General features: G+C 34.3%; 1 protein-coding gene across 1 annotated transcript in view; it reads right to left on the bottom strand.

The window, feature by feature from the left end:
• The window catches only part of LOC150106426 (uncharacterized), a 91,655-nt gene that overhangs the window by 61,365 nt on the left and 16,527 nt on the right, over window positions 1-13,763 (bottom strand). The gene's annotated exons all lie outside the window — the stretch shown is intronic.

The raw sequence follows: 13,763 nt of genomic DNA, 5'->3' as shown, positions 1-13,763 counted from the left end.
AAAAATATTGTTTAATAACGAAAAGAGCCGCAATTATTCATTCAAGATGCAGCTGCAGAGCCACAGGTTGCCGACTCCTGGTGTAGATGATGGTAGTTGCAGTTGGTGGAGACAGAGAATTATAGAGTAGATGCCCTCCCCCGATGAGTCTTTTGACTTCCTGGAGGTGTCATGTAATAATAATAATCATCTACAAATTGACAAATACAAATAGAACAGAATACAAGTATAGTAATACCTATATTTAAAAGGAGGATAAAACAAAACCTGTTAATTACAGAGGTATTAGTTTTTTATTGAATACATGTGACAAAATATATAGTAAAACACTTAATAGATAATTGAAAATATATATAGTGAAAAAATGTTATTAGAATGTCAAAATACATTTAATAAAGGACACTCTACAATGGATGCAGTTTTTTTGTTTAAAACTACTTGGAGAAAAGAAGAGAGTTTAATTTAGAAACTTATCTTTTGTTTATATATTATGAAAAAGCATTTGACAAAGTAAAAAGATATATACTGTTTGATATATTACAAAGAATAAATATACCTAATATTTTGCTACATGCCATATTAAATATATACAGAGATAATGAAATAAAAATAGAAATACGTGAAAAAATGTCTGAAAAACAATCTATAAACCAAGGAGTAAAACAGGGATGTCCTCTGTCTCCAACACTTTTTAATATTTATATTAATGAAATATTAATACATTGGAACATCTTAAACAATCCTGGTAAAGAAATTTCCCAGAATAACAAAATAAATATGCTATTATTTGCAAAAGTAATAATATCAGATAAGGAAGACAATTTACAAAGATCAATATATAATTTAAACATAGATAAAAATAAAAATTTAAATAGATAAAGCTATAACAATGGCATTTTGTGGGCAAATTTAATAATAAAATAATATAACAAATACTTGCAATTATTGTGGATGTAAAATATCATAAGAAAGAGAAAAAGACAAAATTAAAAACTTCAGAATTTTTACAGATTATAGGCCTGATAAATAGAACATTCAATCCAAATATGTATTCAATACAAAAAGAAATGAAACATGCTTGAAAATGTACAATACTTTAGCTGTGCCTACATTATTATATTTTAGTGAAATTTGGGAAATAATTTGTCCTATACACTCCCCTAGAGCAGTGCTTCCCAAACTTCTGGATGTCAGGGCCCCCTTTGCAAAAATTAAAATATTTCACGGCCCCCCTCGAAAAAAAATTAATAGAGATATATTATTATAATATTTATTGTATTTATATTCAATACAAAACATAACAGCAAATATTGCAAAAATCAAATGCATATATTACATTTTTTGCCTCTTACCATTTGGTTCTGAAGACGATACGGTCTGTTCTGGTAAAATATGAAATACTCTCCTTTTTTTTTTTTTTTTTTTGTCTGTTTCTGCTTCTTCTGATTGTTTGCGGGATTTTTTTATTTTATTTTTTATCAACCACTTATCCACCTCAGGGTTAAATTTTTTAACGTAGAATAGATCAAATAATATCACCACTTACCGATACTGGCACACCACAGAATGATAACATGAAATTAGTGAATATTACCTGAATAAGGGAATCCCCGGACCAGGAACATTTTTCACTTTTGTGACTTTTCTCCTTTTACGGTAATTAAGCCTAACACGAAACAGACGGCAAAGGCAGTCTGTTTATTAAAACGTGCATATGATGGGTGCGGTATTAACAAAAGATCGCGCAACCGAAAGATAAAAGCATAGCTGACAATTGAGTTGAAATGCTAACTCTCTTCAACCGAATTCCATATGTGAAACTGCCATAACATTCATTTTATATATATATATATATATATATATATATATATATATATATATTACTTAGTTTTAACACTTTTACGAATTTTAACACGTTCGGTTGAATTTTATTGCTGCCTTGGGAAATCTAACTCACATACATCTAATTAATAACAATAGTTTTTAGTTAGATACTGTGTTTGCCCATGCAATATATGGTTTTGTTTCAGTCTATACAGCATAGTTTCTGTATGAGGGGACATGTGATTCATTAATTAGTGTGTTTTTATCCCAGTTGTCTCTAATTGCACTATTTGTTCAGAAATATATTACACAGACTCCTCATACCTTATTCACTGGCATAATAAAAGTACTTATTTTTATTGCCTCTGCAGTATAGTGGCTCTTAGGGAGGGCGTGTTGTTTACCACTGCAAGTGAGTTACTATCTCACCACATGAACTTTTTAAGCTTTTTTTCATGTGTGAAGTATATGTGAAACTTTTATTGGTAACAGAAAACTAGCTCGGATGACAGTGATAATATAAAACAAGTTTTGATATGTATATAAAGTCAATATCAACAGTCCCTGATTACGAATGTGTTATGAAAGGGACAGAAAGATTTGGAACTTCCCTGGAGAACATTCGAAGTAAATACAATTAACCACTGCTTTGAAATGAAACATATGAATAAGCAATATTTACTAATATTCGTTAAGCGCCAAAATACGCAGGAAGCAAAGTTTGTGAACCAACACTAATGTGTGAATTTTTCCATTAAAATATAAAAAATAATAAAAAAGAAATAATAAAAGTTAAATACGTTTTTTAAAATAAAAAAAATATACTTAGTCTTAAAACATTTTAAATTTGTTTTCATTATTTCACGGCCCCCCCTCAACAAAACCTGGCCCCCAAGGGGGCCGCGGCCCACAGTTTGGGAAGCGCTGCTCTAGAACAGTGCTTCCCAAACTTCTGTCAGGGTAACCTTTACAAAAATTAAAATATTTCACGGCCCCCCCTCGAAAAAAAAATCGTAATAGAGAGATATATTATTATAATATTTATTGTATTTATATTCAATACAAAACATACACAGCGAATATTGCAAAAATCAAATGCATGTATTATTTTTTGCCTCTTACCGTTTGGTTCTGAAGACGATGCGGGCTGTTCTGGTAAAATATGAAATATTGTCTTTTTTTTTTTTTTTTTTTTTGAGTCTATTTCTGCTTCTTCTGATTGTTCGCGGGAATTTTTATTTTTATTTTTTATCAGCCACTTCTCCATCTCAGGGCTAAATTTTTTAACGTAGAATAGGTCAAATAATATCACCACTTACCGATAATGGCACACCACAGACTGATAACAGGAAATTAGTGAATATTACCTGAATAAGGGAATTCCCGGACCAGGAACATTTTTCTCTTTTGTGACTTTTCTCCCTTTAATTCTAACGCGAAACAGACAGCAAAGGCAGGTTATTAAAACGTGCATATGATTGGTGCGGTATTAACAAAAGATCGCGCAACCGAAAGATAAAAGCATAGCTGACAATTGAGTTGAAATGCCAACTCTCTTCAACCGAATTCCATATGTGAAACTGCCATAACATTCATTATATATATATATATATATATATATTACTTAGTTTTAACACTTTTACAAATTTTAACACGTTCGGTTGAATTTTATTGTTGCCTTGGGAAATCGAACTCACACACATCTAATTAATAACAATAGTTTTTAGTTAGATACTGCATTTGCTCATGCAACATATGGTTTTGTTTCAGTCTATACAGCATAGTTTCTGTATGAGGGGAAATGTGATTCATTAATTAGCGTGTTTTTATCGCAATTGTCTGTAATTGCACTATTTGTTGAGAAATACAATACACAGATTCCTCATACCTTATTCACTGGCATAATAAAAGTACTTATTTTTATTGCCTCTGCAGTATAGTGGCTCTTAGGGAGGGCGTGTTGTTTACCACTGCAAGTGAGTTACTATCTCCCCACATGAACTTGTTTAAGCTTTTTTTCATGTGTGAAGTATATGCGAAACTTTTATTGGTAACAGAAAACTAGCTCGGATGACAGTGATAATATAAAACGAGTTTTGATATGTATATAAAGTCAATATCAACAGTCCCTGATTACGAACGCGTGATGAAAGGGACAGGGAGATTTGAAGCTTCCCGAGAGCATTCGAAGTAAATACAATTAACCACTGCTTTGAAATTAAATATATGAATAAACAATATTTACTAATATTTATTAAGCGCCGAAATACGCAGGAAGCAAAGTTTGTGAACCGACACCAACGTGCAAATTTTTCCATTAAAATATAAAAAATAACAAAAAAGAAATAATAAAAGTTAAATACGTTTCTTTTAAAATAAAAAAAATCTATTTAGTCTTAAAACATTTTAAATTTGTTTTCATTATTTCACGGCCTCCCTGAACAAAAGCTACGGCCCCCAAGGGGGCCGCGCCCAACAGTTTGGGAATCGCTGCCCTAGAGGGTACATGTTAGGAATTTGATGATGATAAACAAAGAATAAAAACAAGTGAAATGAGATTCATGAAAAGAACTGCAAAATACACATTATGAGGCAAAAAAAGAAACAAAGATATTTTAAAAGAACTAAAAATAAAATCAATAGAAGAAAAACTAAACAATCATAAACCAGATGGCTAACACTTGATATCTTAAACAATTAATAAAATACAAACCAACTGGAAAAAGAAGGCTGGGTAGACCTCAAAAGAGGATATTAGACGGATAATGAGATTGGAGCAGACCAATATGGTCAATATCTGCAATTAGCATTATGATGATGATGATATTAATATATGGAGCATATTTGGCAGTCTGGTTGGCTGAGTGGTTAACATATCTGCTCTCCAACCAACAGGTTGTAAGTTTGAATCCCACTGTGGCCAAATGTTTTGGAATGCTATATGTGATTGTTAATTGTGAGCAGTCTCTGAACAATTATAATCTGGGAAAAAAGAACTGTCATCTCTATGAGACTGGCTAAACTTATCTTCTGATGAAAAGTCCTTATAAATATTCTGTCCTGGAAAGGATTCAAATCAGATCTTTTCACAACTGAAGAGCATATGTCACACAGTCCTTTTCAGCTAGTCTTATATAGAAGTAGCAGGGAATTCCTCCCAAAAATTTGAATTTTAATTCATACCAAACAGTTCAACTAACCCGGGAAACATAATTAACAGTTAACCCAATTAATTAAATCTATAACTTATCTCAGATAGATTATGGATTCACTGGCACTGAATCAGTCTCCACCACCCCCACTTTTTTTTTTTTTTTTTTTTTTTTTTTTTTTTTTGAGACAGGTTGGAGATAAGTCACATTTCCAAGCTGTAGAACAGATGTAGTGGAACTGGAAAAAATAAAAATGGAATGGAACAATAGGAGGCATACATTAGAAATGAGCTCTGGAACAAGTATTGAAAAGTACTACTTGCTCTATATTTTCTTTCTTACTAATGAAAGTAAAGAAGCATCAGGTTTAAAATATCTGCTGTGGTAGACTAAGGAAAATTTTCTTTATTGATGTATAGGGTGTCCCAAAATTCACGCAAGATTTAAATTTAGCGCAATTTGTGCGGTAAAGTGTTGCCAACGAGGAAAAAAAGACAGCGTGACAGCTGACAGTTCAGGGTTATTAAAAATGGAGCGCTACATGAAAGAACAACGCATTTTCATTGTTGAGCAATATTTTAAAAATAATGAAGGTTTGGCAGCTACAGTTCGCAATTTTCATACAAAATATGGTCGGAATAGTGATTTAACTTCATCAACTGTGAAAAGATTAATTAAAAAATTCAAGGAAACTGGATTAATTAGTGATCTGATACACTCTGGCCGTCCTTCAACAAGTCGTTCAACAGAAAACATCGAAGCAGTTCGCGAGAGTGTTGCTGAGAGTCCAGGAACATCAATTCGGCACCGTCGTCTTGAATTGGGCATTTCAAGAAGCTCTCTACAGCGTATTCTCATGAAAGATTTGCATCTTTATGCTTACAAAGTTCAATTGACTCAAAGCCTACTTACCACACACAGCGAAGAGAGTTCATTGAATGGATTATGGAACAACAACAAGTGGATGCTTATTTTTTGAACAAAATCATCTTCAGCAATGAGGCTCATTTTCATCTCGATGGCTTCGTTAATCGACAAAATTGTCGCATTTGAGGTTCAGAAAATCGACGAGTGATTGTTGAGAAACAAATGCATCCACAACGTGTCACTGTTTGGTGCGGATTTTGGGCTGGAGGCATCATCGGCCCATTCTTCTTCGAAAATGCGGCTGGTAAGGCAATAACAGTTAATGGTGCTCGCTATTGCGACATGATAATCCAGTTTTTTTGTGCCTAAATTGCAAGATATGGATGTGGACGACATGTGGTTTCAACAAGACGGTGCCACATGCCATACAGCTAGAGAAACAATTCAATTACTGCATGAGTCATTTCCTGGTCGTGTAATTTCCCGTTTTGGTGATCAGAATTGGCCACCCAGATCATGTGACTTAACGCCGTTGGACTTTTTTCTTTGGGGTTTTTTGAAGTCTAAGATTTATGCCAACAAGCCCACGACCACCCACGCCTTGAAGGAGGAAATTGAGTGCTGTATCAACGAAATTCAGCCACATTTATGCAAAACGGTCATGGAAAATTTCGACAAAAAGAGTGCGCATGTGCCAGCAAAGCCGTGGAGGCAATTTACCCAATATGCTATTTCATGCATAGCCCTATACTGTATACTTTATGAATCCATAAGAAATTACAATTTTTAATTAAAAACCTGTGTTTTCTATCAAAATTACTTCTTGCATGAATTTTGGGACACCCTGTAGAAGTTTGAGGTAAAATATAACACAGGTCTGCTTTGTCTTTTGATGACAGTGGTACTGATTAGACTAATAAATTAAGGCAAGTATATTATGTCTATTAACTGTATGTGTTCTGCTTTTATTTTTTTTTTTAAGTTAGGGGAGGAGGACACTTCAGTATGAGGCCAGCTAACTAATCTTTAGTCAAAAATCTTTTATGATTGTTCACTGCATTTTAGATCTAATGTGAATCTCAACCAAATGGATTTATCTTTGAACTATAGTATTTAGTCATTGTTAATGCTGCTGAGATGAACAAAAGTCAACCAATATAAAGGTAGCTTTGCAGAACAGTAAATTGCAATAGCAACTGTGCTGCTGTTGCAATTTACTGTTCTGCAAAGCTACCTTTATATCTCTATTTGAAAAGCAAACTTTCTTGTTATCTTCTTATACTAAATGATATATACTTAATACTGTCTGTTTTAGTATTTGAAATAAGTCAATCTGTATATTTTTTCTTTAATCAGTAAAGAGACTAGTAATATTACTGTGTCAGAGAAAAGATTCAAATTGTTTTTCACATCTAAAAACTATGGAGTCAGATGATTTGTCCTTTAAAGAACTAAAATGTCTTACAGAATTTTTTTTTTCTTAACCAAGATTACAAAGGAACTATTAAACTTTTTTTTTTGTTTAATTTTCTACAAACAGTTCAAGATGTGAAAGATGGTCATATATTAAAGCGTGTGTATATTCTTTGCATTTCTTACATTTAAAAAAGAAAGAAGTGAATGAGTTTATTGTTTTGGGTAGCAAAAATTATTTGAAAGGTGAGCAATATGCAATGAGAGAAGATAAGTGGAAGCAAAAATAAAGAGTAAGAAAGTAAAGATTGTGAGTTTGCTGCCTCAGTATGATGGGACAGAACTGAGAAGGGCCATGATTGACAATGAGTTAATGAGAAGATTGTGCAACAGTGTGTAGTTTATTTATGTATGGAGTGAATTTGATGGATGCAAGGACTTATATATGTCCAACAGACTACATCTAAATGGTTTTAGAGTTAGATGTTTAGAGAAAGTGTGGTTTAGTGCGAGTGTAGTAGTACAAAACCAGGGAAACTAGAGATATTAGGGAGGATGAAATCAAACATGTATCTGACCACCATTATTATTATTATTATTGTATGGATACCTCCGTGGAGTTCAAAGCCTCATCATGGGAGACCCAAACTATCCACACAAGATATCATACCTCTCAATGAACCTATTAACAAAGCACTCATAACTGACTCTGCCAACACATTCCACTCATTCACAACTCTCCAGGCAAAGAATCTAGTCCTCACACTCCTCCTAACCACATGATAAATGAGCATATGTGCAATAATGATTATGCAATGCTTAATGGGATTTCACAGGTTTCTGATTTGAATGGGTTGGTAATGACATTACATAAGGGCAACTATAGGTATAAAGGGATGTTGAAATGCATGTACACAAATGCAAAAAGTATCAGGAATAAAAGTGAGAGTTTTTGGAATTGGTCAGCTTGACTTGACCAAAAAATATAGGCCAGGTTTATTGAAAATAATATAGTTACAGGGATAGAATATAAAGGGTGCTTATATTTTCAGGGAAGATAGAAGGAACAGTACAGAAGGCAGGTATTGTGCTGATGACAGCTGAAGAATTACAACCAACAAAATTAGAAGTTAAAGAGGATTTTAGGTCTCAGGAAGATGGTTCATTTGAGGTTGTCTGGTGTGAGAAAGAGGACAAAAATAGGTTGTTGGGTGCTGCTAGAGACTAGAGGGTCCACAGGAAGATGCAGATGACATGTATCGGCAAATAAGAATGCTGAGTGTAGGCTGAACAATTATTATTGGAGACTTTAACAATGGGGTCATCGATTGGAGGGAGGAAATGGGGCATGGCAAGATGGAAGTGGGATTTATAGTTGCTAAGGAATAATTACATGAAACAATGTTATATAGGGTACAAGGGGCTTGAGGGTGTTGGATCTGATAATAGCATCAGAAGATGTATCCATAACCAAGGTAGACACTGCCTCCAAATGGGGAGAGTGACCATACAGTCTTATTCTGGAATGCTGCCAAACTTGCAGGGTTCTCTGTCAAGAAGGGGGGTTTATGTTCAGCTATAAGGGTGGTGAACATGAGAGATTCATGAGTCATCTTGGAACAGTGTTATGGCTTGAGAAGCTACAAGGAAAGAATGTCAGTAGTGCATGGCAAGTAGTCAGGGATTTCTTGAGATTAGCAGTATCAGACTGAAAATCCAAGGCAAGGAGGATTAACCAATTTGGAATTAAGTGGATGAGTAGAGATATAAAGCAAGAGCTGGGAAAAAAGAAAACACTGTGGAGATAATATAAAGAAAAAAAGCGATCAGCATATCATGAGCAGTACAAAGTGCAAACGAGGAGGATGACGAGCATGGTAAGGAAGGCCAAATCAGACTATGAGAGAGAATTAGCCAAATAGGCCAAAGTAAACCCAAAAGAGTTTTTCATTATGTAGCAAGTAAGAGGATAAAATGACCAGTAGGATGACTTTAAACAATGTGGTAGGAAGGCAACTGAACCAAAAGAGATAGTTGAGCTGCTCCGTGATCATTTCACAAAGGTGTATCATCCAGGTGGCGATTTTACAATCACTGAGATTTTTACAGTTACAGAGATGCATATCAACATTGAGGTAAATGAACAGGAAGTATTCAGCATATTAAAAAATATGAATGTGAACACAGCAGTGGGACTGGATGGCATATCAGCTTGTGTACTTCGTGAATGTGCAAGAGAATTGGCATTGCCTCTGAAGAAGTTGTTCAATCTAAATCTCAGCTCTGGCAGGGTTCCAAGGGAGTGAAAAGAGGGTGAGGTAGTACCACTGCATAAAGGTGGTTCCAAGACAGAGGTAGAAAAAAACCACAGACCAATTAATATATAAAGTGTAGTTGTTAAAGTAGTGGAAAAGTTGATGAAAGGCAAAATACAACAGTGTGTGGATAGGTATGCGATACTCTATAGTGAGTGGCATGGCTTTGTAAAGGGTAGGTCCTGTCTCAGTAATGTATTCACATTTTATAATAAAGTGACAGCGGAATTGGATAAAGGTAATGGCTACACCATGACACTGCTCGACTTTGCCAAGGCACTTGACAGAATACCACATGGAAAACTATTACAAAAACTGGAGCAAATCGGAATGGATACGAGGCTAACAGCATGGATAGAGGGGTGGCTGATGGACAGACACCAGAAAGTAATATGTGGTGGAGTGGAATCTAGGAGAGTGATGGTGACAAGTGGAGTACCTCAGGGTTCATTTGTATATTAATAACATAGGTCATTAATTTGTATATTAATTTGATATACAAATTAATAACAGGTCATTAATTTGTATATTAATTTGATATACAAATTAATAACAAGTCATTAATTTGTATATCAATGACATAGGAAAAGATTTAAAAGGGGATATTCAGTTGTTTGGTGATAATGCAAAATTGGGGAGAGCAGTAGTTGATAAAGGTGATGTAGATATTCTGCAGGATGATTTAAATAAATTGGCATTGTGAGCAAAGGTTAATGATTGTCAATTTAATGTTGCAAAATGTTAGGTTATGCACTTTGGGTTGAAAAGGTTGCATACGGTATATCATATTGATGGTAGGAGGTTCAGGGCTTACTTTTATCAGGTTTATATTTATTATTATTATTATTATTATTACATGACACCCTCAGGGAGTTCAAAGACTCATCGAGGGAGGGCATCTACTCTACAGCTCTCTGTCTCCGCCACTCAATTCACCAACTACAACTATCATCATCATCTACACCAACGGCATCTGCCGCCCAAGGTTCAAGGTTTAGCAGTGCAATAGGAGAGTGTATTCCATATACTGAGTACTCTAGATGTCAATAAAGCAATGAGACTGGATGAAATTTCACCATAGATTTTGATGGAGTGTGCTAAAGAACTGACAGCTCCACTGACATGGCTTTTCAGTGAGAGTCTGGCTATGGGAAAGGTTACCAAGGAGCAAAAGGAGGGCAAAATAGTACTATTGCATAATGGTGGTAGTAGAATGGAAGTGTCAAACTATAGATCAGTTTGTATTTCATCAGCAGTTGTTAAGCTTTTGGAAAAAATAGTGAGAGATTATATAGAGCATTGGGCAGATGAAGTTAACGTTATGCATGGGGTTAGCATGGATTTGTTAAGGGATGCTCTTGTTCAATCTGATTCCTTTTTATAATAAAGTAACTAGAGCAACTGATGAAGGAAAGGCATATGCTGCCATTTTTTTTGGATTTTACAAAGGCATTTGACAGGGTGCCACATGATAAGTTGATATTTAAGTTACAGCATATGGGTTTAGATGTCAGGTTGCTAAATTGGATTGGCTGTCTGATAAACAGACAAAACTATCATTGATGTACGTAATCCCATCTGGGTTTAGTATGGTACATACTAAACCCAGACAGGATAAGGTACATCAATGATAGTTTGTTCAAATGATTCCATGTGCATATTTTCAAAATGCAGTGAAATAAATGCACCCGTGGCTAGGCTGTCTCTCTCTGTTCATAATAGAAGCTCCGAAACCCGAACTTCTCATGATGTCTGTAGAATACACTCTAATGTCTTTTACTTTGTTTATGAAGTCTTTAGTTGTTAATACATAATATTTTTCCTGTATGTGGAGACAGAGGGGTATATAAATATTTACATGGATATATTTACAAAGATAATATGTGGGTGAATGTCTGACATCCACAATAGGCAAGTTGAATACTTCCCTTGTGCATTTTAGGTACATCACAGATGCATGGAATGAGTGGTGTTATGAAGTGATTTGTTCTTTAATATCATTAGGCCAATTACATAGATCTTTTATTAAATCATTGGTTTTGTTATGAAACCCCATGTGGCATGACTATTGAACTGCCTATAAGTACTGACATCACTAAGTAATTCTCTCAGTTTGTTTATACCTCCAGCATTTCCTTTATCTAATTTCAGTACTAAAATGTCATTTTTTCAGAGATCCTCCGGTGCTTTAAATTCAGCATTAGAGAAGTTTCTAGCAGAAGGTTTTGGAATTAATTAGAATGGCTACAAATCTTACAATGTCTGTAAGATTTGTAACCATTCTTATATAAACTTAACGTGTAATAAGTTTATATAAGCATTTCTCTATATGGTAAGTGACTTTACTGCAGTGTTCTCTCCCATTTTTAGATCCTTCAGGCCTTTGCAGACCTTGCCACACGAACAGCAATTTTCTCAGTTTTCCAGATACTTTGGGAAAGAAATCTTACTGTTATTATTATCTATAACAAAATGATATGGGTCATTTAAGGGTCAAAGCTAGATAATAGTGATCTCCACAGTAAGTAATGCAGAGAACCTATTAAGGCTTCTGACCCAGTGTTTAATCATCACCTTCTCATGTGCACTTTGTTATTAAATGTTATCTACCTAGATAGTGAATGACTAAAGATGAGTTAGCAATCTGAAACTTAGCCAACTTGCCTAAATTTGGTTAGCTAACAAAAAATAAAAACCCATTCCAAAATATATTAGTACAACACAATGAAAATGCTAGCTAGTGAACTGTCAGCAAAAATAGGGCAAACAGCAAAAAGCTGAATAATTCAATTCAATGGAATTTAAGTATAGCAAGATACATCAAGGAGCCTTGGTAGCTCAGTTGGAATAGATGAGCCCTTTGGTTGAAAAACCCTGGGTTCGAATCTGTCTATGATGTGAGGAACCTTTATTGGGTTTTTTCAATCAAATGGTAAGTCAGATAGTCACATACAGAGGTACAGGGTTTTTTTTTCTCCCAAAAACTCTGGTTTTCATTCCACAGAACAGGCAAACCAGCCCTGTAAGCATACAGATCTATTTGCCCTTAAGGAATGCAGCAGAGGAGTGACATGTCAGCTGCATTAATTTGCTGCAATCCCTAATCAGGGGATTCTATCCATTCAAAGAGACAGATGGGTTGAAAAATTTCTCTATATGAGAGTGGTCTGAAATGTTCTTGGCATAACAATGAAAAAGCGAACTTATAATTTCAAAATTATTTTTATTTTTCAACATAATCTCCCTTCAAACCAATGGCAGCTCGTCTATAGGGGCCAGGCCCCACCTATATTTGAATAACTAGCTCAATAATTGTAGTTTTAAAAAATATGTTTCTTGTAATTATTATTTTTTGATCTATTTCCAACATGTTTTATTGTTTAATAAAAAAATTACTGTAGTATTTTGTGCCAATGTTGTATACTGCGACTTAGTACGGTCTCTGGGGCTAGCCATGGCTGGCCCCAGAGACCATACATACCGCGCAATTCTTTGATTGTTAAGCACGTGCACTAGCAATCATGTTTGTTTGCCGGGCGCAACGCTTATCTTAGGGCCAATTTAGTCTGGTCCAGTCACTGTGTTTGTACGTAAATAGTGCACAATTCTTTCATTGTCTTATTATTTATTCTTGTTGTTGATCTGTTTTATTGTTTTTAGTGTGTTTAATTATTGTTGTCGTTTTTTGTTATAATTTATTTAAAGTTTAAATTTTTATTACGTCCATAAACAATACATTTTAATTATGAACAAAATCGATAGTTCATATTATTTTTACTTTGTAAAATATAAAATTTATGATTTTTCTTTGACTTTTATGTGTTTATATTTATAGGTTCTATTAGTCAATCTTAATTAAACAATTTTAACTTTTTAGAAATTTATTTTCTCTGAAGTTTCGACACTGATTTATAAAATAAATAATAGAAATAATAACTTTTTTTTAACACTTGAAAAATGAAAACATTTCGCAGGGCAGCCAGCTGGAGTCGAACCAGTATCTTTGGATTGCCGGTCCACTGCTCTAGTCTGATTATATTTTATTTACACCAAAGCATATATGCATTTTTATTTACACCAAAGCAAAGAGTAATGAAGGTGATAGAAGATGCAGTTGAAGAAACTGTGCCAGAAGAAGAGAAGATCAAGAAGAAATGGATTACACAAGAAACACTGAAGTTAGTACAGAAGA

This window comes from Typopeltis vanoorti, chromosome 5 (assembly GCF_054136105.1).
Source record: "Typopeltis vanoorti isolate ZY-2024b chromosome 5, IOZ_Tvanoo_1.0, whole genome shotgun sequence".
Taxonomy (NCBI): Eukaryota; Metazoa; Arthropoda; class Arachnida; order Uropygi; family Thelyphonidae; genus Typopeltis; species Typopeltis vanoorti.
Note: the sequence above shows the minus strand (reverse complement) of the source record. Positions and strands in the feature narration are given on the sequence as shown.